Genomic DNA, 26,536 nt, shown 5'->3' on the forward strand with positions numbered 1-26,536 from the left:
CACACAGTGTAAATAACAAATCACACAAACTGTTATTTTTCAGTTTCTAATTTAACTTTTACTTGATGTGACTCCCGGACATACCAGTGTTCACATCATCTGTCTCCCGATCACCAGGACCAATAGAAGTGACATGGCGGTGAGCGGTATTTTACTGTACATACACAGAGAAAAAAAAAAAAACAGCACTGCCGTATTCCAAACTGGTCACTTTATTGGAAGAAAAACACTCAAGCAATAAAAAACACAATTGTCAAAATAATGCCATGATCATGAAAAACTAGAGTTAAAATACATGTTAGAAAAGAGATTTACCTCCCAAGAGAAGCCACGTCATCAACAGGTGGGAGTAAACCTGGTGTTGGCTCCAGGGTGACAGGCATCTGTGGATGGAATGTGCTACAACAATTCATCAGCACAAGTGAATAGGACACTGTTCAGACACACACAGGATGTGCAATATCAACACCATGGAAAAGGTACTAGAAATAAAGATGGTAAATTAATAAATGTATAATTTCCAACATCAATAATAATAAATAACATTCTGTCTCCTATTTAAACCTGTTAGAAATCTAGTCTCAAGCATAAAAATCCAACAGGTTTCCCTTGCCAATAACTTTTTCCTGTGATCGCCCCCTCTGTATGGTTTAAATACCCTTTTAATTCCACAGAAGGTGAAAAAAGATAAATCACCCGCGTGAACATCTTGCAGTGTCGAGAAACCGCATTGTTTGCATCGGATAAATGTTTCCGAATCCTGGTTTGTAAGGTATTAGTAGTGCATCCCATGTACTGCAGTCTACAGGAGGTGCAGCAGATGAGGTACACAACGGATTTCGTATTGCGGGATACTGCCGGGTGCGGCGCTGCTGTGACAGGGGCCCGATGGCAGGGAAGGCAGCCCGATGCCGTGATAGCCTGTGAGATCCAGCCCCCTGGATCTCACAGGCAGGAAGCTGTAAGTGTATTACAGTGTGTAATACACTTACAGCCAATGCATCAGAGAAGTATTGTAATGCATTGTAAAGGGGGTCAAGACCCCCAAAAGTTGAAGTCCCAGAGTGGGACAAAAAAATAAAGTGAAAAAAGAAGTTAAAAAGTTTTACAAAAATAAATTAAAAGTTTCAAGTCCTTTTGCCAAAATAAAGTTAAAAAAATTGTAAGAAATAGGGAGAAAAAGAAAAGCAGACATATTAGGTATCGTCGCGTTCGTATTGACTGGCTCTATAAAAATATAACATGACCTTACCCCTCAGATGAACACCGACAAAAAAATAAAATAAAAACTGTGCTAAAAAAACAATTTTTTTGTCGCCTTACATCACTAAAAGTGCAACACCAAGCGATCAAAAAGCTGTATGCCCCCCAAAGTAGTACCAATCTAACCATCACCTTATCCCGCAAAAACTGAGCTATCCCCCCAAAAAACAAAAAAATATGGCTCTCAGAATATAGACACTAAAACATGATTTTTTTTGTTTCAAAAACCTCAGTAACAACTAGCTCTATTAAAATACCACATGACCTAACCCCTCAGTTGAACACCGTAAAAAAGATAAAATAAAAACGGTGTCACCTTACATGACAAAAAGTGTAATAGCAAGCGATCAAAAAGTCATCTGCACCCCAAAATAGTGCAAATCAAACCGTCATCTCATCCTGCAAAAATGATACCCAACCAAAGACAATCGCCCAATAAATAAAATAACTTTGGCTCTCAGACTATGGAGACACTAAAACATGATTTTTTTGTTTGTTTCAAAAATTATATTATTGTGTAAAACTTAAATAAATAAAAAAAAGTATACATGTTAGGTATTGCCACGTCCGTAACGACCTGCTCTATAAAAATATCACATGACCTATCCCCTAATACCTGCAGTTATCCACATTATGGCCAGTGCTGGAGAGCATTCACTTGTTTGCTGGACGTGCCCTCCCCATACATAGGCTGGCACATCAGGTGTAGAATGCAGCGAAGCTTCACCAGTACAAGGATTTGGCGGATGCCATTCCATTATGGGACAACCCAATGTTTCCTCACTTGCAAAACCACGAGGGGGCGGAAATTTGGAAGGAGTAAAGAATGCTCACGCCAAAAGATTTTTATAATGTTCATTCACACAAATACAGGGAAAATCTGGACTCACTTCTATAGATATCTACAGGTGTGCCACGCTCTTTACACACAGTTTCGAGATGGTAGACGGGCTATTTCTAAGTTTCCCCTGATAGGAGCTCTCACCACACAATGACCAAAGGGTATTATATCTATTCTATATACCCATTTATTGAGCAACTGCATGGCTTTAAATCAGCTGAAGGTTGAATCTAAATGGAGGGAAAATGTCTCTCTTTTAACTGCGGAGGAATGGCAGAAAGCATTAGAATCTCCACTATATGTCTCACCCTCTTCCAACAACAGGCTAATACAATTATTTATTCCACATAGATGTTACCTGACCCCCACTAGACTATACAAGATGGGTAAACTATCGAACACTAGGTGCCACAGATCGACACAGACAAATGACTTCTGGCATATGATCTGGGACTGTAACTACATCAAGTCCTATTGGCAGGAGGTCACTAATATGCTATCTACTCTGCTTTCTAGTCCGGTTCCCCATGACCCTAAAGCATGTTTGCTAGGAATTCTGGAGGAAGATATATGGACTCACCATAATAGAATATTTTTAAGAGAGACATTGTTCCTGGCAAGGAAAGCTATTGCAATTAGATGGATGGCAGACCGGCCACCCACTGTGAATCCGAGGAGATCTCTGGTTAACCAAATTGTCCCCTATCAAAATGTGGTGTTCAAAAACAGGGGGTGCCCGCAGAAGTTTTGGAAGGTGTGGGGAGCGTGGTGCACATCACCCTTGACAGTTTTCCAATTAAGACATATGCAGTCTGTCATAATGAACCTACAATAATGTAGAACACCATGTATGCACAGATGTCAATGTACTTGATCAAGGCTTTATTCACTGTAAATGACATGTAAACATTTGCAATCTCTAATGGATGTAACATTGCTTTACCTTATGTGTTTATTCTCCAATAAAACGAGTAAAAAACAAAAAGTTGCTGTATTGAAATATGTAGCCAGTCTCAGGTCGGAGTCCAGTCACGTGAGATTTTCTATGGGACCAGGGTTTTCACCGTGAGCTTTGATATCACTTGCACCTAGGGTTGCTAACTTTTTAAAAGCCCAAGGAGGGGCAATAGTAGTGGCCAACACCCTGTTGTGGCAAACTTTTTAACACTAAGCAACAGCTGACTCCGCCTAGAGTTGCCACGTGCCCAGTATTGCACCGGCCAATCCGGTATTTTGTTCTCCACACTGGTACCGGTAATTTTTTTCTGGCCTGCACTATCTGACCAGATCACACAGTGGCCGCCTGTCCCAGCCACATTGGGAAAGCTGTTTATTTGCATATGTGTCCAGGAATGCAGGCTGAGAGCTTCCACCGCCCTGCAGTAAGGAGGCCTCTGATTGGTGAGAGCAGGCACCTCTCACAAGTGCTGGGCTGTTCCTGTGACCCAGTATCACGACCGGCGTGCCGATCACATACGTGACGCAAAGGGAGGGAAAAGGGAAGGCCCTGTCCAAGACAGAGGGAAAGGTGGTGACCCCTAACTCACCTTGAGGCTGGCACCTGACTGCCCTGACGTCCCTAGACGGGTTTCTCACCCGTACGCCGATCACGTGCCTAAACCCTGGCTTTCCCTAAGATGAACTCTAAGTAGTGAATAGGGCGGTGGGGACACTAGTCCTCACCACTAACACTAAAGGAAAACACCAAGGAGAGGACAGACAATACATATAATCCCAGGTGGGCGACAACAGTGGACAACAAAAGCCCAACAGGGATCCGGAGGGTAACGCTCTGGAACAACAACCAGGAATCACAGCTACACAGCATCAGTGGGTCAGTATAGAAGTCCAGGCAGGAAGCTCTATATCTGGCAACCAGAGAAGTGGGAGGGAGAATATAAGGAGGTTGGGAGTGACAGACAAGAAACAGCTGAGGAGAAGAAGCTACGGATCCCTGAGTGAGACAAAAAGGATTGCAAGGCAAACACAGAAAGCTATCATTAAGGAGCAGCGTGATCTTTAGACATAGAGTGCGCAGCCACCCGCTGTGACTTCCTGACCCCGGGTATAACGGAGTCAGACGTGGCTCTTGACACCCTTGTGACAGTACCCCCGTTACCACGAGGGGCCTCCGGACACTCAGGACCAGGTCTCTCAGGATGAGAGGCATGGAAAGCCTGAACTAACCTGTTGGCGTTTACCTCTGACGCTGGAAACCACATTCTTTCCTCGGGACCGTAACCCCTCCAATGCACCAGATATTGAAGAGAGCGGCGGACCCGACGAGAATCAACAATTTTGGATATTTGAAACTCCAGATTACCATCAACAATAACAGGAGGGGGTGGCTGCGGTGACGGTTCTAGAGGTGGAACATACTTTTTGAGTAACGACCTATGGAAGACGTTATGGATTTTAAAAGTCTGAGGTAGCTCCAGGCGAAAAGCCACGGGGTTAATGATGGCTACTATTTTGTAAGGACCAATGAACCTAGGACCCAGTTTCCAAGTGGGAACATTTAACTTAATATTCCTAGTGAATAACCACACAGTCATTCACTCCTAGGTCCGGACCTGGCGACCGTTTCTGATCAGCCATGCATTTATATTTACCTCCCATATTTCTCAAGTTAGCTTGCACCTTCTGCCATACAGATGAAAGAGATGACGAAAACCATTCCTCTTCGGGAACCCCTGATGACCCCCCTTCTTTAAAAGTACAGAACTGGGGATAAAAACCATATGCACCGAGAAATGGTGACTTGCCAGTGGATTTCTGACGGCGATTATTTATAGCAAACTCAGCTAACGGTAAATATGATGACCACACCTCTTGGTTTTCAGACACAAAACACCTTAGGTATGTCTCAAGGTTTTGGTTGGTACGCTCAGTCTGTCCATTCGACTGAGGATGGGAAGCTGAGGAAAAGGACAAGTGTACCCCCAAACGGGAACAAAAAGCTTTCCAAAACTTTGAAATAAACTGGGTTCGCCGATCCGAAACAACATCGGAAGGGACCCCGTGAAGCTTCACGATTTTACTGATGAATACCTGAGCAAGAGTCTTAGCATTAGGTAGTGCGGGTAACGCAATAAAGTGTACCATTTTGCTAAACCTGTCTACTACTACCAAGATAACTGTTTTACCCGCAGACAAAGGTAAGTCAGTGATGAAATCCATTGATAGATGTGTCCATGGCCTATTGGGAATGACAAGTGGCAAAAAAGACCCTGCTGGACGTGTATGAGAGACTTTTGTGCGTGCACAAGTAGACACAAAATCCTTTACATTCTGACGCAACCTTGGCCACCAAAAACGACGAGACAATAGCTCCAAGGTTGCTTTACTACCGGGGCGCCCAGCAAGTGCCAAATTATGATGTTCCTTTAATAATTCGAGACGCAGGTTTAACGGTACGAACAATTTCTCTGAGGGGCAAGAGACCGGGGCGTCCCCCTGGGCCTCTAACACCTTTCCCTCCAGAACAGAGTGTACAGCATAGACAACCACTCCTCTTTGTAAAATGGGTACCGGATCACCCACATTACCCCCTCCAGGGAAACTACGAGATAATGCATCTGCCTTGGTATTTCTTGCCCCAGGACGATAGGTGATGAAAAAGTTTAACCTGGTAAAAAATAGCGACCACCTAGCTTGTCTAGGGGTGAGACGCTTAGCTGATTCGAGGTACAGAAGGTTTTTGTGGTCCGTAATCACCGTGACGGGGTGGAATGCCCCCTCTAAGACGCCATTCTTCAAACGGTAGTTTAATAGCTAATAGTTCCATATTGCCTATATCATAGTTCTTCTCCGCTGCAGATAGTTTTTTAGAAAAGAAAGCGCAAGGACGCCATTTGCCAGGAGACGGACCCTGAGACAGTACAGCCCCCACTCCCACCTCTGACGCATCTACTTCAACAATAAAAGGCTGGGAGACATCAGGTTGGATTAGTACAGGTGCCGAGGTAAACCTCTCTTTTAGAGAGGAAAATGAAATTTTAGCAGCGTCAGACCATTTAGAAAAATCTGTCCCCTTCATAGTCATGTCAGTAAGGGGTTTGACAATCACAGAATAATTTTTAATGAACTTTCTAAAGAAATTTGCGAAACCCAAGAACCGTTGCAGTGCTTTAAGGTTCTCAGGAAGATCCCAATCTAAAATTGCCTGGACCTTCCTAGGATCCATACGGAAACCTGACACAGATAATAGATATCCCAGGAACTGTATTTCCTGAACGGCGAAGACACACTTTTCAATTTTCGCATATCATTTATTCGTCCGTAGGACCTGCAGTACCTGTCTGACATGTACCTCATGTGTTTTCAGATCAGACGAATAAATTAAGATATTATCTAGGTATATCACCACAAACCTGCTGATAAGATGACTAAAAATATCATTAACGAAATGTTGGAAGACAGCAGGAGCATTGGTCAGACCGAAAGGCATGACTAGATTTTCATAATGCCCCTCAGGGGTGTTAAAAGCTGTCTTCCACTCACCCCCTTCCTTGATACGAATCAGATTGTAGGCCCCCCTAAGATCAAGTTTGGAGAACCATCTATCACCCGCAATCTGATTAAACAGGTCAGGAATGAGAGGAAGAGGGTATGGGTCTCGGATGGTTATCCGGTTTAGTTCGCGGAAATCAAGGCAAGGACGCAAGCCCCCATCTTTCTTTTTAACAAAGAAAAACCCTGCAGCCACGGGTGATGAAGAGGGTCTGATGTGTCCCTTAGCCAGGCTCTCGGAGATATAATCTTTCATGGCTTGTCTCTCGGGACCTGAAAGATTATATAACCTGGTCTTGGGTAATTTTGCACCGGGAATGAGGTTAACCGGGCAATCATAAGGACGGTGCGGTGGTAACTTCTGACAACCCTTTTCAGAAAAAACGTCCTCAAAGTCCGAAACAAATGTAGGTAGAGTAGCTATGGAGGCGACTAAGCAATTGCTATTTAAGCAATTTTCTCTGCAATGCTCACTCCACTCCAATATCTCCCTGGCCTGCCAATCCACCACTGGATTGTGCGCTACCAACCAGGGAAGACCCAATACCACAGGAGAGGGAAGTCCCTCCAGAACGTAACATGAAAGACACTCGTTATGGTGGTTCCCTAACCGAAGGTGTAAGTTATAGACAATGTGAGTGAGGTTTCTCTGAGACAGAGGAGCAGAATCAATAGCGAATATGGGAATAGGTCTCTGTAGCGTACAGAGAGAAAAACCCATAGTGCGGGCAAAATGGGCATCTATCAAATTTACCCCTGCTCCACTGTCTATAAAGAAAGAAATAGTCTCCGTTTTAACACCAAAAACAACAACCGCTGGCAACACAAATTGAGATGTTCGTATGGAGGAAACGTATACTCCCCGGCTGACATCCTCCACACAGCCTGGGGTTAGCAGTTCCGACGGTCTTTTGATTTTGAGAAAGAAAGGACAGACATTAATGAAATGACCCCTCCCCCCACAGAAAAAACAAACCCCACGCCTACGGCGAGCCTCAGGAGGACGGACCTGACGAGTAGTTCCTCCTAGCTGCATAGGCTCTTCTAGGTCCGTACAGACTAACTGCTTCTTCGGAGGGGTTACCAATTGCTCAGTATTTTTCAATCTGTCCATAAGAAGTCTATCTATTCTGATAGAAAGGGACATAACAGCCTCAAGGGAAAGGGGGGTCTCATACAGTGCAAGCGCATCCTTAACCCTTTCGGATAACCCAGAGCAGAACTGACTCCTGAAAGCCGGGTCGTTCCACTGGGTATCCGTAGCCCACCTACAGAACCCTGAGCAATACTCCTCTGCTGGCCGATCTCCCTGTAGGAGTCTCCGTAACTTTGACTCAGCCGGGCGACTCGGTCAGGGTCATCATATATGAGACCCAAGGCCCCAAAAAATTCATCCACTGACCGGAGAGCCTGGGAATCAGTGGGTAAAGAGAACGCCCAGGATTGCAGGTCCCCCTGAAGCAGGGAAGTAACAATCCCCACCCGCTGTTCTTCATTACCAGAGGAGTAAGGGCGCAGCTTAAAATATAACTTACAGGCCTCACGGAACATCACAAATTTGTCCCTTCCCCCAGAAAATCTGTCAGGAAGAACAACCTTGGGTTCCGCAGCAACCTGGTTACCCATAGCAACCGCTGGGCTTACGGTCTGTAGCAATTGCTGCTGTTGCTGGAGGACCGACGCCTTCAATCCTGCCACCTCCAAAGACAGGCCTTGAAGTTGCTTTGTCAAAGCAGCAATAGGATCCATGCTGGATTCTAAATAGGCAGAAAGAAAAAGTATATATATATATATTTTTTTTTTCTTTTTCTTTCTACCTACACAAAATAAGGGCCAGATATAATATCACGACCGGCGTGCCGATCACATACGTGACGCAAAGGGAGGGAAAAGGGAAGGCCCTGTCCAAGGCAGAGGGAAAGGTGGTGACCCCTAACTAACCTTGAGGCTGGCACCTGACTGTCCTGATGTCCCTAGACGGGTTCCTCACCCGTACGCCGATCACGTGCCTAAACCCTGGCTTTCCCTGAGATGAGCCCTAAGTAGTGAATAGGGCGGTGGGGACACTAGTCCTCACCACTAACACTGAAGGAAAACACCAAGGAGAGGACAGACAATACAGACAAAACATATAGTCCCAGGTGGGCGACAACAGTGGACAACAAAAGCCCAACAGGGATCCGGAGGGTAACGCTCTGGAACAACAACCAGGAATCACAGCTACACAGCTCCAGTGGGTCAGTATAGAAGTCCAGGCAGGAAGCTCTATATCTGGCAACCAGAGAAGTAGAAGGGAGAATATAAGGAGGTTGGGAGTGCTGGACAAGAAACAGCTGTGGAGAAGAAGCTACGGATCCCTCAGTGAGACAAAAAGGATTGCAAGGCAAACACAGAAAGCTATCATTAAGAAGCAGCACGATCTTTAGACATAGAGCGCGCAGCCACCCGCTGCGACTTCCTGACCCCGGGTATAACGGAGTCAGACGTGGCTCTTGACACCCTCGTGACACCCAGGTGCTGTGAGAACATGATGGGGGGAGTAATCCCTGAACACAGCAGGTAGCAGCATACACAGCATATACTGTATAGCAGCTTCCCCCTGCCTCCTTGCACTGCCTGTAGTGGGCGCTTACCGCTCACACAGGCATCGCTCCCGGCGGTTGGTTCATTAGTCAGCGCTCCTGGAGTGCAGGGGGAAAGCTCACTGACAGCGCCGGCCACGCTGGTCCGTGAGCTTATACATAGTGTACAAGTCCATCATATTTTATAAAAAGGGGGAATGTATATTTACTTGATAAACACATAAGGCTCCTGTCTCCACCAGGATGTGAGTGAGCAGGGCAGGCAAAGGCCGCAGCTCCCGCACAGCCCGTCTCTCCTATGCTGATAGAAGACGGATGTCCGAGAGCACTGCTAAGGGACATTTCAGCCCCAGTTTTTTACCACAAATAAACATTTTCCATAAATAAAGTAATTAGAAAAATGTTATGTTACTGTCCCTACACATTAGCAAAAAAAATAAAAAATAAGTGCCATTTACTCTTTAAAGTCCCCTCCAAAGATAACTTATCAACCTGTAAGAAGGAAAGGCTTAATTCTCATGAAGAGACTTTTACGGTTCTAATTTGTCTGGGGTCCATAGATGTTAATGAGACTCAATGAGTCTCAACTTGAAATATGAGATTTTTAAATTAACCACTAAACAAACTCAGGCTGAGAACATTGCAATGCCACTGCCACAGAGGCCCCCTAGAAATGGAAGATGGGTTACTGTAGGTTCAGGTAGACTGAGAGTTGTGGATAGAAGGCATGTCCCACAGTCTGTGGTTCTCCATAATTCATTTGCAGCACTTTCAGAGTGCAAGAGCAACATGGAGGATGGCTCAAGCACAGTGGGTGAGAAACAATCATCTCCCATGCCTAAAGTATGCAAGACTGCAGCCAAAGACAAAAAGGAGAAGGTGAGGATTGATAGTAAGCAGCTGTTGGTGGGCGATTCCATCATAAGAGGTGTGAAGTTTGAGGAGAATGGTGTTGTGAGATGTCTCCCTGGTGCTACCGCTAGCAGGGATAGACGACGGATCCTAAATATAGTTAGGCAAGCAAAGCAGGAAAGGGAAGTGGATGTTATTCTCCATCTTGGGACAAACGATCTGGCTTGCAATGAGGTTTCAAAGGTGAAAGAAGCTTTTCATACACTTGGAAAGGATATACGGGAGGTTGCATCAACTGTTTCATTCTCTGCAGTATTGCCTGTGCATAACCTTCAGCATGACAGGAAGATGTGCATTAAGGAATTCAATGTATGGCTTGGTGAATGGTGTCTGAACCAAGGGTTTGGCTTTGTGTCTCATGATAGCTCTTGTTGGAATGGAAAAGAACTGTACAAGAAAGATGGTTTGCATCTTTCTCTCAAGGGAACGAATGTCCTCGGTGAACAGTTCCAAGTATTTGCTAAGAAGCATTTAAACTAGGAAAGGGGGGCAAAAGAGTGATAATCCAGCAGTCCGACTGCCCCCCGAAACAATGCCAGAAGAGGCCAGTAACACAAAGGTTAAGAAATGACAAGCTCAGAGTCTTGTCTACAAATGCTCGCAGTCTAGGGAATAAGATCAATGAGCTTGAGGCTATAATGGCATCTGAGAATATAGATGTAGTGGCTGTTACTGAGACGTGGTTCAAGGGGAGTAATGACTGGAATATATCAATACCAGGGTTCTCTCTATACAGGAAAGACAGAGAAGGCAAGAAGGGGGAGGGGTGGCCCTGTATGTGAAAGATCGCATAAAATCGAATTTGATACAAGTTAGCGAGAACAATTTAGAGTCAGTTTGGGTTACCTTGCAGCTTAATAATCATAAGGTAACTCGTGTAGGTGTTATATATAGACCACCTACCCAAGTCAAAGAATTAGATGATCTACTAGTTGAGGAAATAGCTAAAATGACATTGAAGGGGGAAGTTATCATTATGGGAGACTTCAATCTTCCAGATGTAAACTGGAAAACCAAAATAGCTAGTTCTGCCAAGAGTACAGATATTCTAAATTCCCTACTGGGATTATCTCTACAGCAAGTAGTGGAGGAGCCAACCCGGAACGAGGCCATTTTAGATTTAGTATTCACAAATGTGAATTTGGTATCTGATATTACTGTAGGGGAAAGCTTGGGATCTAGTGATCACCAGTCAGTGTGGTTTACTATAAGTACAGTGACTGAGTCACACCACACAAAAACAAAAGTTTTAGATTTTTAGAAAAACAGACTTTTCTAAAATTAGATTAGTGGTATATGAGTCCCTATCAGACTGGAACAGTTTCATTGGAGTCCAGGAGAAATGGGACTACTTAAAAGTGGCACTATTGAAGGCAACAGAAAATTGCATTAGGCTTGTCAGTAAAAGCAAAAAAAGGAAGAGACCACTGTGGTACTCAGCAGAAGTGGCCAAAATCATTAAAAACAAAAAGATAGCATTTAGGAATTATAAAAGCAAAACAAAACGAGGATGACAGACAAATTTATAAGATTAGGCAGAGAGAGGCCAAACAAGTTATAAGAGCTTCTAAAGCACAGGCAGAAGAGAAATTAGCTCAGTCAGGGAAAAAAGGCGATAAGGCATTCTTCAGATACATAAATGAAAAAAGAAAACTAAAACAAGGAATTACCAAATTAAAAACTAAAGAAGGAAGGTATATGGAAGAAGATAAAGAACTAGCTGACTGCCTCAATGAATACTTCTGTTCAGTTTTTACAAAGGAAAATGAAGGAGAAGGACCTCAGTTGGGAAAGAAGACTAATGAATCTTTTGACGCATGTGTCTTTACAGAGGAAGAGGTTCTAAGTCAACTGTCTAAAATTAATACAAATAAGTCACAGGGGCCTGATGGGATACACCCAAAGCTATTAAAAGAGCTCAGCGGTGAGCTAGCAAAACCATTAACAGATTTATTTAACCAATCACTTGCAACAGGAGTCATCCCAGAAGATTGGAAATTAGCAAATGTTGTGCCCATTCACAAGAAAGGTAGTAGGGAGGAATCGGGCAACTATAGGCCAGTAAGCCTGACATCAATAGTGGGGAAATTAATGGAAACCATACTTAAGGAGAGGATTGTGGACCATCTAAAATCCCATGGATTGAAAGATGAAAAACAGCATGGGTTTACTTCAGGGAGATCATGTCAAACTAATCTTATTGATTTTTTTTGTTGGGGGACTAAAATAATAGATGGAGGAGGTGGAGTAGACATCGCTTATCTAGACTTTAGTAAGGCTTTTGATACTGTCCCACATAGAAGGCTTATCAATAAAGTGCAGTCATTGGGCTTGGACTCCCATATTGTTGAATGGATTAGGCAGTGGCTGAGGGACAGGCAACAGAGGGTTGTAGTCAATGGAGTATATTCAGACCAAGGTCTTGTTACCAGTGGGGTACCTCAGGGATCTGTTCTGGGACCCATATTGTTTAATATCTTTATCAGCGAAATTGCAGAAGGCCTCAATGGTAAGGTGTGTCTTTTTGCTGATGACACAAAGATTTGTAACAGGGTTGATGTTCCTGGAGGAATACACCAAATGGAAAAGGACTTAGGAAAACTAGAGGAATGGTCAAAAATCTGGCAACTAAAATTGAATGTTGATAAGTGCAAGATAATGCACCTGGGACGTAAAAACCCAAGAGCAGAATATAAAATCAGTGATACAGTCCTAACCTCAGTATCTGAGGAAAGGGATTTAGGGATCATTATTTCAGAAGACTTAAAGGTAGGCAGACAATGTCACAGAGCAGCAGGAAATGCTAGCAGAATGCTTGGGTGTATAGCAAGAGGAATTACCAGTAGAAAGAGGGAGGTGCTCATGCCGCTCTACAGAGCACTAGTGAGACCTCATTTGGAGTATTGTGCTCAGTACTGGAGACCATATCTCCAGAAGGATATTGATACTTTGGAGAGAGTTCAGAGAAGAGCTACTAAACTGGTACATGGATTGCAGGATAAAACTTACCAGGAAAGATTAAAGGACCTTAACATGTATAGCTTGGAAGAAAGACGAGACAGAGGGGATATGATAGAAACTTTTAAATACATAAAGGGAATCAACAAGGTAAAAGAGGAAAGAATATTTAAAAGAAGAAAAACTGCTACAAGAGGACATAGTTTTAAATTAGAGGGGCAAAGGTTTAAAAGTAATATCAGGAAGTATTACTTTACTGAGAGAGTAGGGGATGCATGGAATAGCCTTCCTGCAGAAGTGGCAGCTGCAAATACAGTGAAGGAGTTTAAGCATGCATGGGATAGGCATAAGGCCATCCTTCATATAAGATAAAGCCAGGGGCTATCCATAGTATTTAGTATATTGGGCAGACTAGATGGGCCAAATGGTTCTTATCTGCCGACACATTCTATGTTTCTATGTAACTCTTGTCCCTTCTTGTCCCCAAGATTAAACACCTCTCCATTTCTAACTCGATTATACTTAGGCATTTGAACGGTGCGGTAAAAAGAACCGCCACTCCGCTATACAGCTCGGCCGCAAGAGACCAGTAGGAGGGCCCTCATCGCAATTCCCTCCTGGCTTTTTTACAACTTCTGCCAAAAGTCTAGTCTCCTGCAAAAACTAAATATCCCACATGATAGGGTTAGATACAGATGTGCTGGGTGATGCAGGCTGTCTCCTGGTGAGGGAAGCTCCTGTGGACTGTCACTAATGTCATCCAGCGTCTCACAAGGAAGAGGCGTGGCTACTGCATACTGAACGGTGTGGAGGGCGGGGCCAGCCCTGTGACACATCACACTACAAAGCATGCTGGGACAGGAAGTGCTGGATGTAAACATGCTGTCCAGACATGGGGAAGAAAAGCACCGACATGAAAAACAGGTATCTGGGGCAGAAATCTGCAGTGGAAGGAGCAAATTTTAAAAAATTGTTCTGGGACTGGAGAACCTCATTAACCCATTCTGCTGCATATCACTAATGCTGGGTTCTCAGAGCTGGAGCTCAGCTGTACGTGGAGACGGCACGTGCGCACTACGCTTTCCTTCTCCTCATACAGCGGATCAGTGGGGGTACTGGGTTTTGGATCCCTGCCAATCTGATATTGATTACCTATCCTGAGGATGGGTGATCAATAGAAAAAGCCCGGAGAACCCCTTTAACACGTGGTGTTAAGTCTCTATGTCATAATGTGGCTCCCAGTATTAATAATGCTCCCATTAGCACCCCCCAGTATTAATAGTGCCCTCAGTAATATTAAGTGATGATGCTGTAGAGGATCAGGTAAGTGAAGATGCTGTAGAGGTTCAGGTATGTGAAGATGCTGTAGAGGCTCAGGCATGTGATGCCACTGTAGATGCTCAGGTAAGTGATGATGCTGTAGAGGATCAGGTATGTGAAGACGCTGTAGAGGATCAGGTAAGTGAAGACGCTGTAGAGGATCAGGTAAGTGAAGACGCTGTAGAGGCTCAGGTAAGTAAAGACACTGTAGAGGCTCAGGTAAGTAAAGATGCTGTAGAGGCTCAGGTAAGTGAAGACGCTGTAGAGGCTCAGGTAAGTAAAGATGCTGTAGAGGCTAAGGTGTGTGAAGATGCTGTAGAGGCTCAGGTAAGTGATGATGCTGTAGAGGATCAGGTAAGTGAAGACGCTGTAGAAGCTCAGGTAAGTGAAGATGCTGTAGAGGCTCAGGTATGTGATGATGCTGTAGATGCTCAGATAAGTGATGATGCTGTAGAGGCTCAGGGTATGTGATGCCACTGTAGATGCTCAGGTAAGTGATGATGCTGTAGAGGATCAGGTATGTGAAGACGCTATAGAGGATCAGGTAAGTGATGATTCTGTAGAGGCTCAGGTAAGTGAAGACACTGTAGAGGATCAGGTAAGTGATGATGCTGTAGAGGATCAGTCATCTCAGACATTGGGGGCAGATCGCTAGGATATTCCCCCAATGTCTGATAGGTGCAGATCCCAGAGTTGGTCCCTATCTTTAGAACAGAGCCCAAAAAGTGAAGGAGGGTGTACCGCGCATGCACAGCTGCCCTCCATTCTCTTCTGTGGGAATTCCGAAAATAGCCCAGTGCTAGCCCGACTATTTCCATTAGCCCATTAGAAGTGAATGAAGCGGTGACTGCGCATGCCCTTCATTTCAATGGGACTGCCAAAAATAGCTGGCTATTTTTGGTGCTCCCATAGGAATGAATGGAGGGTGGCCGTGCATGCAGGGTGCGCCCTCCTTCACTTTGCAGGCTCCGTTCTAAAGATAAGTGCGGGTCCCGAGGTGGGACCTTCACCCCTTCACCTATGAGACGTTGATTGCATATCCTAGCAATCTGCACCAAATGTCTGAGATGATGCCACCCTTTAGTATTTGAGATGGACTATCTTAACTTCTCCAAACAGTCCAGGGGTGGAATGAAACAACATATCTACAAGTGAAACGTTGGGAGGAGGATTTAGGTGTTTCCATAGATGACATTTTGTGGGAGAAGTCTTTTGTCTCAGCTAAGACACATTCTTGATGTATCAAATATCTTGAAGCCTCTCGTAACTTGTGTAGGAAGGCGCAAGGGTCCGTCATTGACGGAAGGTATGTGTCACCGAGGTTCTTGGCCTCGGTGAGATAAGAATCGGTAATTTTGTGTGTCAGCGGTAGCTAGTGCTCGTTGACACTGTTTTACTTAATGTGGCTGTAAAGGCCGGTTCTTATTGGGAGCAGCCGAAGAGCAGGGTGGGTGGCTGTTCCCCACGTCCAGGCCAGATTTTGGGCTGGGGTTTAAAAACCCAGCCAGCAGCTCAGCTAGGTGTGGTATGTTCCTCCAAGTGATAGTGGAGCTGTAGAAGCGCTGTGTTTTTGGGAGATGAGGAGATCCGCCATACTGCACGGCTGGGAGCTGCATGAGAGCCGCCTGCTGGTAGTCAGGCGTCCTAAAGCCTGCTGTGGTCTGCCAGGTGATTTGTGTTATTTTGGGAGCTCTTGCTGTGTGAACTAACTCCAGGACTCTGTAAAGCATTGTTTTTTCTTTTCTGCCTTTTCTGTGTGAATAAACACTGGACTTTTGTTTTTTCAACCGTGATTTTGCCTCTGTACTGCGTCCGCTTACCCTGCCTACCAGAGCAAATCCCTACACTTGGTACTTGATGGTACTTTACTCCCAAACACTTAGCTTTCATATTTCCTAGATGGTGGAGAGGTCGTCAGGATTTGGGTACTATTTTTGAGATTACACCCTAACTACCTTAAGAGAATTGTCCCCCTAAGTGGATGTAAACTACCCGTTGGAAGGTGTTATTGCTTTCATCCAAGGTTCTCATAAAAGTATTCTCTTCAGTGGCGTCGGTGGAGGTGGATAGCCAACCGATTGTACTTGAGATGTCGCCTGAAGTGTCATTTCATGTAGGATCTACACTTAGGTTTATTGATGCTATTATCCTGTGATTTGGTTCGTAACTCGCGAGAACAGACGCGTTCGCCATAAGCAAACTACACCTCCCATGATGCTTTGCGCGGCAGTACGGTGGCCGGTTGACATTTAGGATGTCGTTTAAACGGGACGGAGACGATGGCAGTCAGCTGAACGTGTTAAAAGTGAGTAGTGGCAGGGTAGAGGGGAGCTACACGAGGACTGGGGGGAAGTGTAATGATCGGCGTCACGCACAGGGAGGAAAAAGGGGAAGCCCTGCCCAAGGGAGAGGGAAAGGTGGTGACCCCTGACTTACCTTGCGGCTGGCACCTGACTGCTCTGACGTCCCTAGACGGGTTCCTCACCCGTGCGGCGATCACGTGCCTAAACCCTGGCTTTCCCTAAAATGAGCCCTAGATAGTGAACGGGCCGGTGGGATCGCTAGTCCGCACCACTGTCACTAAGAGGGAAACACCAGGGAGAGGACAGACAAAACAGACAAACACATACACCCAGGTGGGCGACCACAGCAGACCACAAAGGTCCAACAGGGATCCGGAGGGTAGCGTTCTGGACCAACTACCATAGAACGCAGCAACACAGCTCCAGAGGGTCAGAATAGATGTCCAGGCAGGAAGCTCTATATCTGGCAACCAGAGAAGTGTGAGGGGAATATAAGGAGGTTTGGGAGTGCTGGACAAGGAACAGCTGAGGAGAAGGAGCAACGGATCCCTGAGTGAGCCAAAAGTGTTTGCAAAGCAAACCCAGAAAGCTACCATAAGGAAACAGCCCTATCTTACATAGAGCGTGCAGCCAACCGCTGCGACTTCCTGACCCCGGGTATAACGGAGTCAGGCGTGGCTCTTGACACCCTCGTGACATGAAGACGTCTATTTGCTGGGGGACTACAAGTCTAAGAATGTCCTGAGCAGATTCCAGCTACTGCAATGGACATGCTGGGATTTCTAGTGCTCTGTGGTAAGGCTAGGGCTTTGCTGATGTGAAATAGTGAAAATCTGTCACTTTCGCACCTTAGAGGTGATGTATTATCTCCCTGCTAAGCGCCATCCATTAATGTTAGCACTTAGTCCCATCTCACCATGGACAATCCCTTTAAGGACACATCCATTAAGAGCCATGACTTTTTATTATTTTTCTGTTATATAAAGATAGTGGACGTGGGAGCTTCACCGTCCCCTTCCCCCTGCCAGCAGCCTGGGGTCACTTTGCCGATGGTGCCCTGGTCAGATCCATTAGATGTGGCGAGCACTATACGCCAGCATCTAATGGGTTAGACAGGATCAGAAGCAGCTCCGATCCCGGCCGTATGTCTCTGCTCATGCTGCGGACTGCCATGATATTATGAAGGGGTTAAGAGGGCGGAGTCAGAGAATCTAATATGGCTGATACCCTAAAACCTCTCCCTGTTAATTTCCTTATAGAAAAGGAGGGTCGCCGACCTACTGGCCGGTTTCATCCCCGAGGACGAGGCGCTGCTCCTTAATAATGGAAGGTAAGTGACGTCCAGGCGGTTCTTACCCACCTGCTGACATCTCGACAACAGGAAGTGCTCAGGAATGGGATTGTCAGATGTCTGACTCCTCAACTACCTATGTAAGAGCGATGAACAGCGCGGCACGATTCAGCCATGTCTGCCAGACACTCCCGGACCCTACAGAGGTGATGACTGACAACCCCACGCTTAGACATTAGAAGCTGTCAGGAGAAAGAAGAGGCTTTTTCCTGCACGGTATTGTAATGTGAGAGGATGGGCATGCTGGGAGTTAAAGTTTCAGTAGAACCAAAGCCTATAGCTGACCAGGTGTGAGACCTGCTCCTTTGTACTTACCTTTCAGTTTATTTTCTCTATAATTCAGACTACTGAGCGCCAGACTAAAGGGATTTTCCTGTACGATCCTGTGTTTCTCAGGTACGCCTGCACCGTGTGTCACCACAGGCCGGTCTTCAATACCATCGATATGCTGTCCGTGCACCGGAGTGGAAGGAAGCACGTGGCCTGTGAGTACATGTAGAGCGAATCACCGTCCTGATCCCATGACAACACTGCCTGTCCGTCAGGTGGACATTGTGCACCTACCATCTCCATCCAGATCCAAGGTGGGGGAAGTTCAGTAATTAACTCCCTGACATAAAATATACCGCACCAGGAAAGAGATAAGTAAGTGTACAAGATAATATACGGCCTCTAGGCTGGCTGGACTAAGGTGAGATACGGCCTCTAAGCTGTACACAAGATGAGATATGGCTGGACACAAGGTGAGATATGGCCTCTAGGCTGGACACAAGGTAAGATACTGTCTCTAGGCTGGACACAAGATGCGATACGGCCTCTAGACTAGACACAAGGTGAGATACAGCCTCTAGGCTGGACACAAGGTAAGATACGGCCTCTACCCTGGATACAAGATGAGATACGGCCTCTAGGCTGAACACAAGGTGAGATACGGCCTCTAGGCTGAACACAAGGTGAGATACGGCCTCTAGGCTGTACACAAGATGAGATATGGCCTCTAGGCTGGACACAAGATGAGATACGGCCTCTAGGCTGGAGACAAGGTGAGATACGGCCTCTAGGCTGGACACAAGGTGAGATACGGCCTCTAGGCTGGACACAAGGTGAGATACGGCCTCTAGGCTGGACACAAGGTGAGATACGGCCTCTAGGCTGGACACAAGGTGAGATACGGCCTCTAGGCTGGACACAAGGTGAGATACGGCCTCTACCCTGGACACAAGGTGAGATACGGCCTCTACCCTGGACACAAGGTGAGATACGGCCTCTACCCTGGACACAAGGTGAGATACGGCCTCTACCCTGGACACAAGGTGAGATACGGCCTCTACCCTGGACACAAGGTGAGATACGGCCTCTACCCTGGACACAAGGTGAGATACGGCCTCTACCCTGGACACAGGGTGAGATACGGCCTCTACCCTGGACACAAGGTGAGATACGGCCTCTACCCTGGACACAAGGTGAGATACGGCCTCTAGCCTGGATAGAAGAAGGTGAGATACGGCATTTAAAGTGGATACAAGACTAGATACTGCCTGTAGCTTGAATACAGGATGAGATATGGCGTCTCTCCTTGATATGCGATGGCTGGGTTTAGGGTGGCCCCAACACTATGCTGGTTCCCACGGACATTGTCACGGTGTCATCACTTATTGCTGCTCTCCGGAATGGTAAGGTCTGGTCACCCCAATGGGAAATAAGTCCAGAGAGTCAGGGTTTACCGTAACCAGGGTGCTCCTTTACTGGAGGAATTCAGATGGAAAATGATACGGGCGAGGCATAGGGCTGGCTTCTGCAGTCTCCTCCCTGGCAGAAGGTACCATGGTCAAAGGCTGGAGGGCCACAGTCTATAGCACGTTAGTCCAGATGGCTTTTTGGTCACAGGGCTGGTGACCCATCAGCATTCCCATCTCAGTGTCTTCTGTAAGACAAAAAGGAAGTTAGTTCAACCACTCAGGGATCTGGATTAATCCCCAGAGTGTATGAAAGCGGGCGCCGACAGTGGTGGTATAGAGTGGTAGAGCAAAAGGTCTGACTGTCGCCAGGAAGGCAGCTGAAATAGTGTCCAATGAAGGCACTCAATAAAACAGCAAGATGGACAAAGGAGAAGGTGAGTTGATAGGTTCAACTGACCAAGGGGTGGGGGAAGGGGAGAAAAGTGGGAAAGCGCCAATCCAAGCTGAAAGCAGGTAGAGAAATTACTGTCCCGGTGGTGAAGTAGTACGCAGCACAGAGAAGAGTATGACAGCAATAGACAACACAGTCCCAAAATCCACACAATGTGTGGCGGGAAGTTTCAATAAGTACATATGTCCAAAAAGTATATATATATATAAAAAGTGGTATTAGTTCACCACTATACTCAATTAAAATATTAAGAGTGGTGATATTGAACCACAATGTAGGTTAAAAGTGGATTGATGACATCCAACAACAATATTAGATTAAAATGGATAGATAATATCCAAGGCACTTACTTCACTGGGGGGCCATCAGCAGGATAAGCACATAACACCTGTGACGAATACCCCCCCCCCCGGCCAGTGAATGATGGCAGCAGGGCATCAGCGCTTCTGATCAAATCACCTTTAAATAAATATGTGGCTCAACGCATTTCGGGGATCAAAGTTTCCCCTTCCTCAGGATCAAGTGTAATACAGTAATGTTAACATACCAGGCATATATATATACACAAACAAATTACCTGGCAATTTGCGAATTTGGCGTGTTATTGTCCGCAACCGGAAGTGATAGGACGTCACTTCCGGTTAGTGGAACGCACTCTGCGTTCCATAGGAAGGCAATGGATTTTTCATTCAAGAGCAATAGTACATAATGGAATTTTCATACAAGAACAGTAATATAGTAATATGTGGGAAATGTGGTGTGACCCCTATGACAATATTATCATTGTTAGTACTTTGTGGTCCCCCGGATGGAACTCATGCGGTGGGACGCAAGGGATTGTGGGGCATGACATAGGAGAAGTCAGGTGTGTATCCACCTGACTTCTCCTCAACGCAACTGATGGTCCCAACCCCATTTATAAGGCAAGAAATCCCACTTATTAAACCTGACAGGGCACACCTGTGAAGTGAAAACCATTTCAGGGGACTACCTCTTGAAGCTCATCAAGAGAATGCCAAGAGTGTGCAAAGCAGTAATCAAAGCAAAAGGTGGCTACTTTGAAGAACCTAGAATATTACATATTTTCCGTTGTTTCACACTTGTTTGTTATGTATATAATTCCGCATGTGTTAATTCATAGTTTTGATGCCTTCAGTGTGAATCTACAATTTTCATAGTCATGAAAATAAAGAAAACTCTTTGAATGAGAAGGTGTGTCCAAACTTTTGGTCTGTATATATACCCGTATTTTTTGCCCTATAAGACGCACCGGCCCATAAGACGCACCTAGGTTTTTGGGGAGGAAAATAAGAAAAAAAATGTTTTTAACCAAAAGGTGTGCTTTTAGTGGGTTTGGAACTAATGGTGGTCTGTGGATGGCACTATTATGGGGGATCTGTGGATGGCACCATTATGAGGGATCTGTGAAGGACACTGTTATGGGGGGATCTGTGAAGGACACTTATGGGGGGGATCTGGGGATGGCACTGTTATGGGGGGATCTGTGGATGACGCACTGTTATGGCGGGATCTGTGGATGACACACTGTTATGGGGGGGGGGATCTGTGAAGGATACTGTTACAGGGGGGGATCTGTGACTGACACTGTTATGGGGGATCTGTGGATGGCACTGTTATGGGGGATCTGTGGATGGCACTGTTATAGGGGATCTGTGGATGGCACTGTTATGGGGGATCTGTGGATGGCACTGTTATGGGGGATCTGTGGATGGCACTGTTATGGGGGATCTGTGGATGGCACTGTTATAGGGGATCTGTGGATGGCACTGTTATGGGGGATCTGTGGATGGCACTGTTATGGGGGATCTGTGGATGGCACTGTTATATATTTACCATCCACAGACCCCCCAGCCCATAACAGTGCCATCCACAGACATCCACAGATGTCCCCCATAAAACTGTCATCCACTGATTTCCCCTCCCCCTACCGCTCCAGTGCTGCAGTATACAAATATAAAATGTCTCATTCAATTAAAAGGGATTAAACATGCCCCCTCACTCCTAATATTACTGTACACCCTAACAGCTTCTGTACAACGCAGGCAGGCCGGGCGGCCGGCGCGTCACTCACTGATGTCACGTGCCTGCGCCGCCTGCTTCATTCATAAAGTAGGCGGCGCAGGCACGTGACATCAGGGAGTTACGCTGCCGCCCGCCCGGCCTGCCTGCCTGCATTCTACAGAAGCTGTTAGGGTGCACGGTAATATTAGAAGTGAGGGGGCATGTTTAATCACTTTTAATTGAATGAGACATTTTATATTTGTATAGTGCAGCACTGGAGCGGCGGGGCCGGAGTACAGTGACTGCACCGGCCCTGCCGCAATTGCCGGCCCCCAGCTCCTCCTCTCATCCCCTTGCCGCTCGCTCATACATCGCAGCCTGCGATGTAAAAATGTCAGCATTCGCCCCAAAAGACGCAGGGGAATTTCCCCCCCCCATTGTTTGGGGGGGGGGGGAAGTGCGTCTTATGGGGCGAAAAATACAGAATGTGAAAATATGTACATATATATATACAGTACAGACCAAAAGTTTGGACACACCTTCTCATTCAAAGAGTTTTCTTTATTTTCATGACTATGAAAATTGTAGATTCACACTGAAGGCATCAAAACTATGAATTAACACATGTGGAATTATATACATAACAAACAAGTGGGAAACAACTGAAAATATGTCATATTCTAGGTTGTTCAAAGTAGCCACCTTTTGCTTTGATTACTGCTTTGCACACTCTTGGCATTCTCTTGATGAGCTTCAAGAGGTAGTCCCCTGAAATGGTTTTCACTTCACAGGTGTGCCCTGTCAGGTTTAATAAGTGGGATTTCTTGCCTTATAAATTGGGTTGGGACCATCAGTTGCGTTGAGAAGTCAGGTGGATACACAGCTGATAGTCCTACTGAATAGACTGTTAGAATTTGTATTATGGCAAGAAAAAAGCAGCTAAGTAAAGAAAAACGAGTGGCCATCATTACTTTAAGAAATTAAGGTCAGTCAGTCAGCTGAAAAATTGGGAAAACTTTGAAAGTAAGGGCTATTTGACCATGAAGGAGAGTGATGGGGTGTTGCGCCAGATGACCTGGCCTCCACAGTCACCGGACCTGAACCCAATTGAGATGGTTTGGGGTGAGCTGGACCGCAGAGTGAAGGCAAAAGGGCCAACAAGTGCTAAGCATCTCTGGGAACTCCTTCAAGACTGTTGGAAGACAATTTCAGGGGACTACCTCTTGAAGCTCATCAAGAGAATGCCAAGAGTGTGCAAAGCAGTAATCAAAGCAAAAGGTGGCTACTTTGAAGAACCTAGAATATGACATATTTTCAGTTGTTTCACACTTGTTTGTTATGTATATAATTCCACATGTGTTAATTCATAGTTTTGATGCCTTCATAGTCATGAAAGTAAAGAAAACTCTTTGAATGAGAAGGTGTGTCCAAACTTTTGGTCTGTACTGTATATATATATGGAATGCACAAATATTAGGACAGCAACGAGGTTCCACACTCTATATTTTCGACATAGAGTGTTAAAGTGTTACTGTGGAGATAAGTGAGAGTAGGACTAAAACTTCTAAAAGTGTTTATACAGGGAGTGCAGAATTATTAGGCAAATGAGTATTTTGACCACATCATCCTCTTTATGCATGTTGTCTTACTCCAAGGTGTATAGGCTCGAAAGCCTACTACCAATTAAGCATATTAGGTGATGTGCATCTCTGTAATGAGAAGGGGTGTGGTCTAATGACATCAACACCCTATATCAGGTGTGCATAATTATTAGGCAACTTCCTTTCCTTTGGCAAAATGGGTCAAAAGAAGGACTTGACAGGCTCAGAAAAGTCAAAAATAGTGAGATATCTTGCAGAGGGATGCAGCACTCTTAAAATTGCAAAGCTTCTGAAGCGTGATCATCGAACAATCAAGCGTTTCATTCAAAATAGTCAACAGGGTCGCAAGAAGCGTGTGGAAAAACCAAGGCGCAAAATAACTGCCCATGAACTGAGAAAAGTCAAGCGTGCAGCTGCCAAGATGCCACTTGCCACCAGTTTGGCCATATTTCACAGCTGCAACATCACTGGAGTGCCCAAAAGCACAAGGTGTGCAATACTCAGAGACATGGCCAAGGTAAGAAAGGCTGAAAGACGACCACCACTGAACAAGACACACAAGCTGAAACGTCAAGACTGGGCCAAGAAATATCTCAAGACTGATTTTTCTAAGGTTTTATGGACTGATGAAATGAGAGCGAGTCTTGATGGGCCAGATGGATGGGCCCGTGGCTGGATTGGTAAAGGGCAGAGAGCTCCAGTCCGACTCAGACGCCAGCAAGGTGGAGGTGGAGTACTGGTTTGGGCTGGTATCATCAAAGATGAGCTTGTGGGGCCTTTTCGGGTTGAGGATGGAGTCAAGCTCAACTCCCAGTCCTACTGCCAGTTTCTGGAAGACACCTTCTTCAAGCAGTGGTACAGGAAGAAGTCTGCATCCTTCAAGAAAAACATGATTTTCATGCAGGACAATGCTCCATCACACGCGTCCAAGTACTCCACAGCGTGGCTGGCAAGAAAGGGTATAAAAGAAGAAAATCTAATGACATGGCCTCCTTGTTCACCTGATCTGAACCCCATTGAGAACCTGTGGTCCATCATCAAATGTGAGATTTACAAGGAGGGAAAACAGTACACCTCTCTGAACAGTGTCTGGGAGGCTGTGGTTGCTGCTGCACGCAATGTTGATGGTGAACAGATCAAAACACTGACAGAATCCATGGATGGCAGGCTTTTGAGTGTCCTTGCAAAGAAAGGTGGCTATATTGGTCACTGATTTGTTTTTGTTTTGTTTTTGAATGTCAGAAATGTATATTTGTGAATGTTGAGATGTTATATTGGTTTCACTGGTAAAAATAAATAATTTAAATGGGTATATATTTGTTTTTTGTTAAGTTGCCTAATAATTATGCACAGTAATAGTCACCTGCACACACAGATATCCCCCTAAAATAGCTAAAACTAAAAACAAACTAAAAACTACTTCCAAAAATATTCAGCTTTGATATTAATGAGTTTTTTGGGTTCATTGAGAACATGGTTGTTGTTCAATAATAAAATTAATCCTCAAAAATACAACTTGCTAATAATTCTGCACTCCTTGTATAGATAAAAGCAAACAATGTAAATTAAAATGATCATGAACCGTTAACACAAAATAGGATAAATGTCCCGTAAGGTGGAAGGCCATGTGGCAGAACTGAGAATGGGATACTACGTGGTTTAATAAACGTGTATTATAGAGAGACATTCAGGGTCAGGTGGGAGGTTAGTAATTGACATATTCTAAGGACTCATTGAGTCCGAACGGAACTAGAGTATTCAATTTATAAATCCAGAACATTTCCTTACGGCACAATGTCTGGTATGAGTGGGGGACCCACTCCAACGGAATGACACGAAGCGAGGAGGGGTCACCAATCCATCAAGACAATTAGAAAAGTGGCGGGATACGCTGTGAGTAGCTATTCTACGGGAGATGTTGGATCGATGGTCATTCATACGTTCTCGTAGTGGTTGAGTAGTACGGCCTACATAGTAAATGTTGCAGGAACAGTGGAGCAGGTAAATGACAAATGTTGTGCCACAATTCATTTCATGCCGCAAGGAAATAGTCTCACCGAGGTTTGTGAGGGATATCTCCCTGGCATCATGGGCGATCATGGCACAACATTTGCAACGTGTTTTTCCACATTTAAAGGCCCCTCTTTTGGGATGATCAATACGGCTTGGGGTCTGTCCCACCCTCGCGTTTCACCAGGGCCATGCGTACCACTTGGCGGAAGTGCGAGGGATCGCTCAGCCCCTCCCCTTCAATACACGCTCTGGAATCCTTTATGTCACGCCCCACAATATCCTGCGTCCCACCGCATGCGTTCCATCCAGGGGACCACAAAGTACTAACAATGATAATATTGTCATAGGGGTCACACCACATTTCCCACATATTACTATATTACTGTTCTTGTATGAAAATTCCATTATGTACTATTGCTCTTGTATGAAAAATCCATTGCCACCCTATGGAACCCTATGGAACGCAGAGTGCGTTCCACTAACCGGAAGTGACGTCCTATCACTTCCGGTTGCGGACAATAACGCGCCAAATTCGCAAATTGCCAGGTAATTTGTTTGTGTTTATATATGCCTGGTATGTTAACATTACTGTATTACACTTGCTCCTGAGGAAGGGGAAACTTTGATCCCCGAAACGCGTTGAGCCACATATTTAATTAAAGGTGATTTGATCAGAAGCGCTGATGCCCTGCTGCCATCATTCACTGTGATTCTACAAACAATCCTGG

The 26,536-nt window shown here is 45.3% G+C and overlaps 1 long non-coding RNA gene across 1 annotated transcript; it reads left to right on the top strand.

The window, feature by feature from the left end:
* Window positions 1–16,600: 16,600 nt before the first annotated feature.
* Window positions 16,601–18,493, top strand: LOC120982224. The gene is made up of 3 exons (XR_005774864.1): window positions 16,601–16,693; window positions 17,951–18,021; window positions 18,439–18,493. It is a non-coding gene; the product is annotated as an uncharacterized LOC120982224 (long non-coding RNA).
* Window positions 18,494–26,536: the final 8,043 nt, after the last annotated feature.

This window comes from Bufo bufo, chromosome 11 (genome assembly GCF_905171765.1).
Source record: "Bufo bufo chromosome 11, aBufBuf1.1, whole genome shotgun sequence".
NCBI lineage: Eukaryota > Metazoa > Chordata > Amphibia > Anura > Bufonidae > Bufo > Bufo bufo.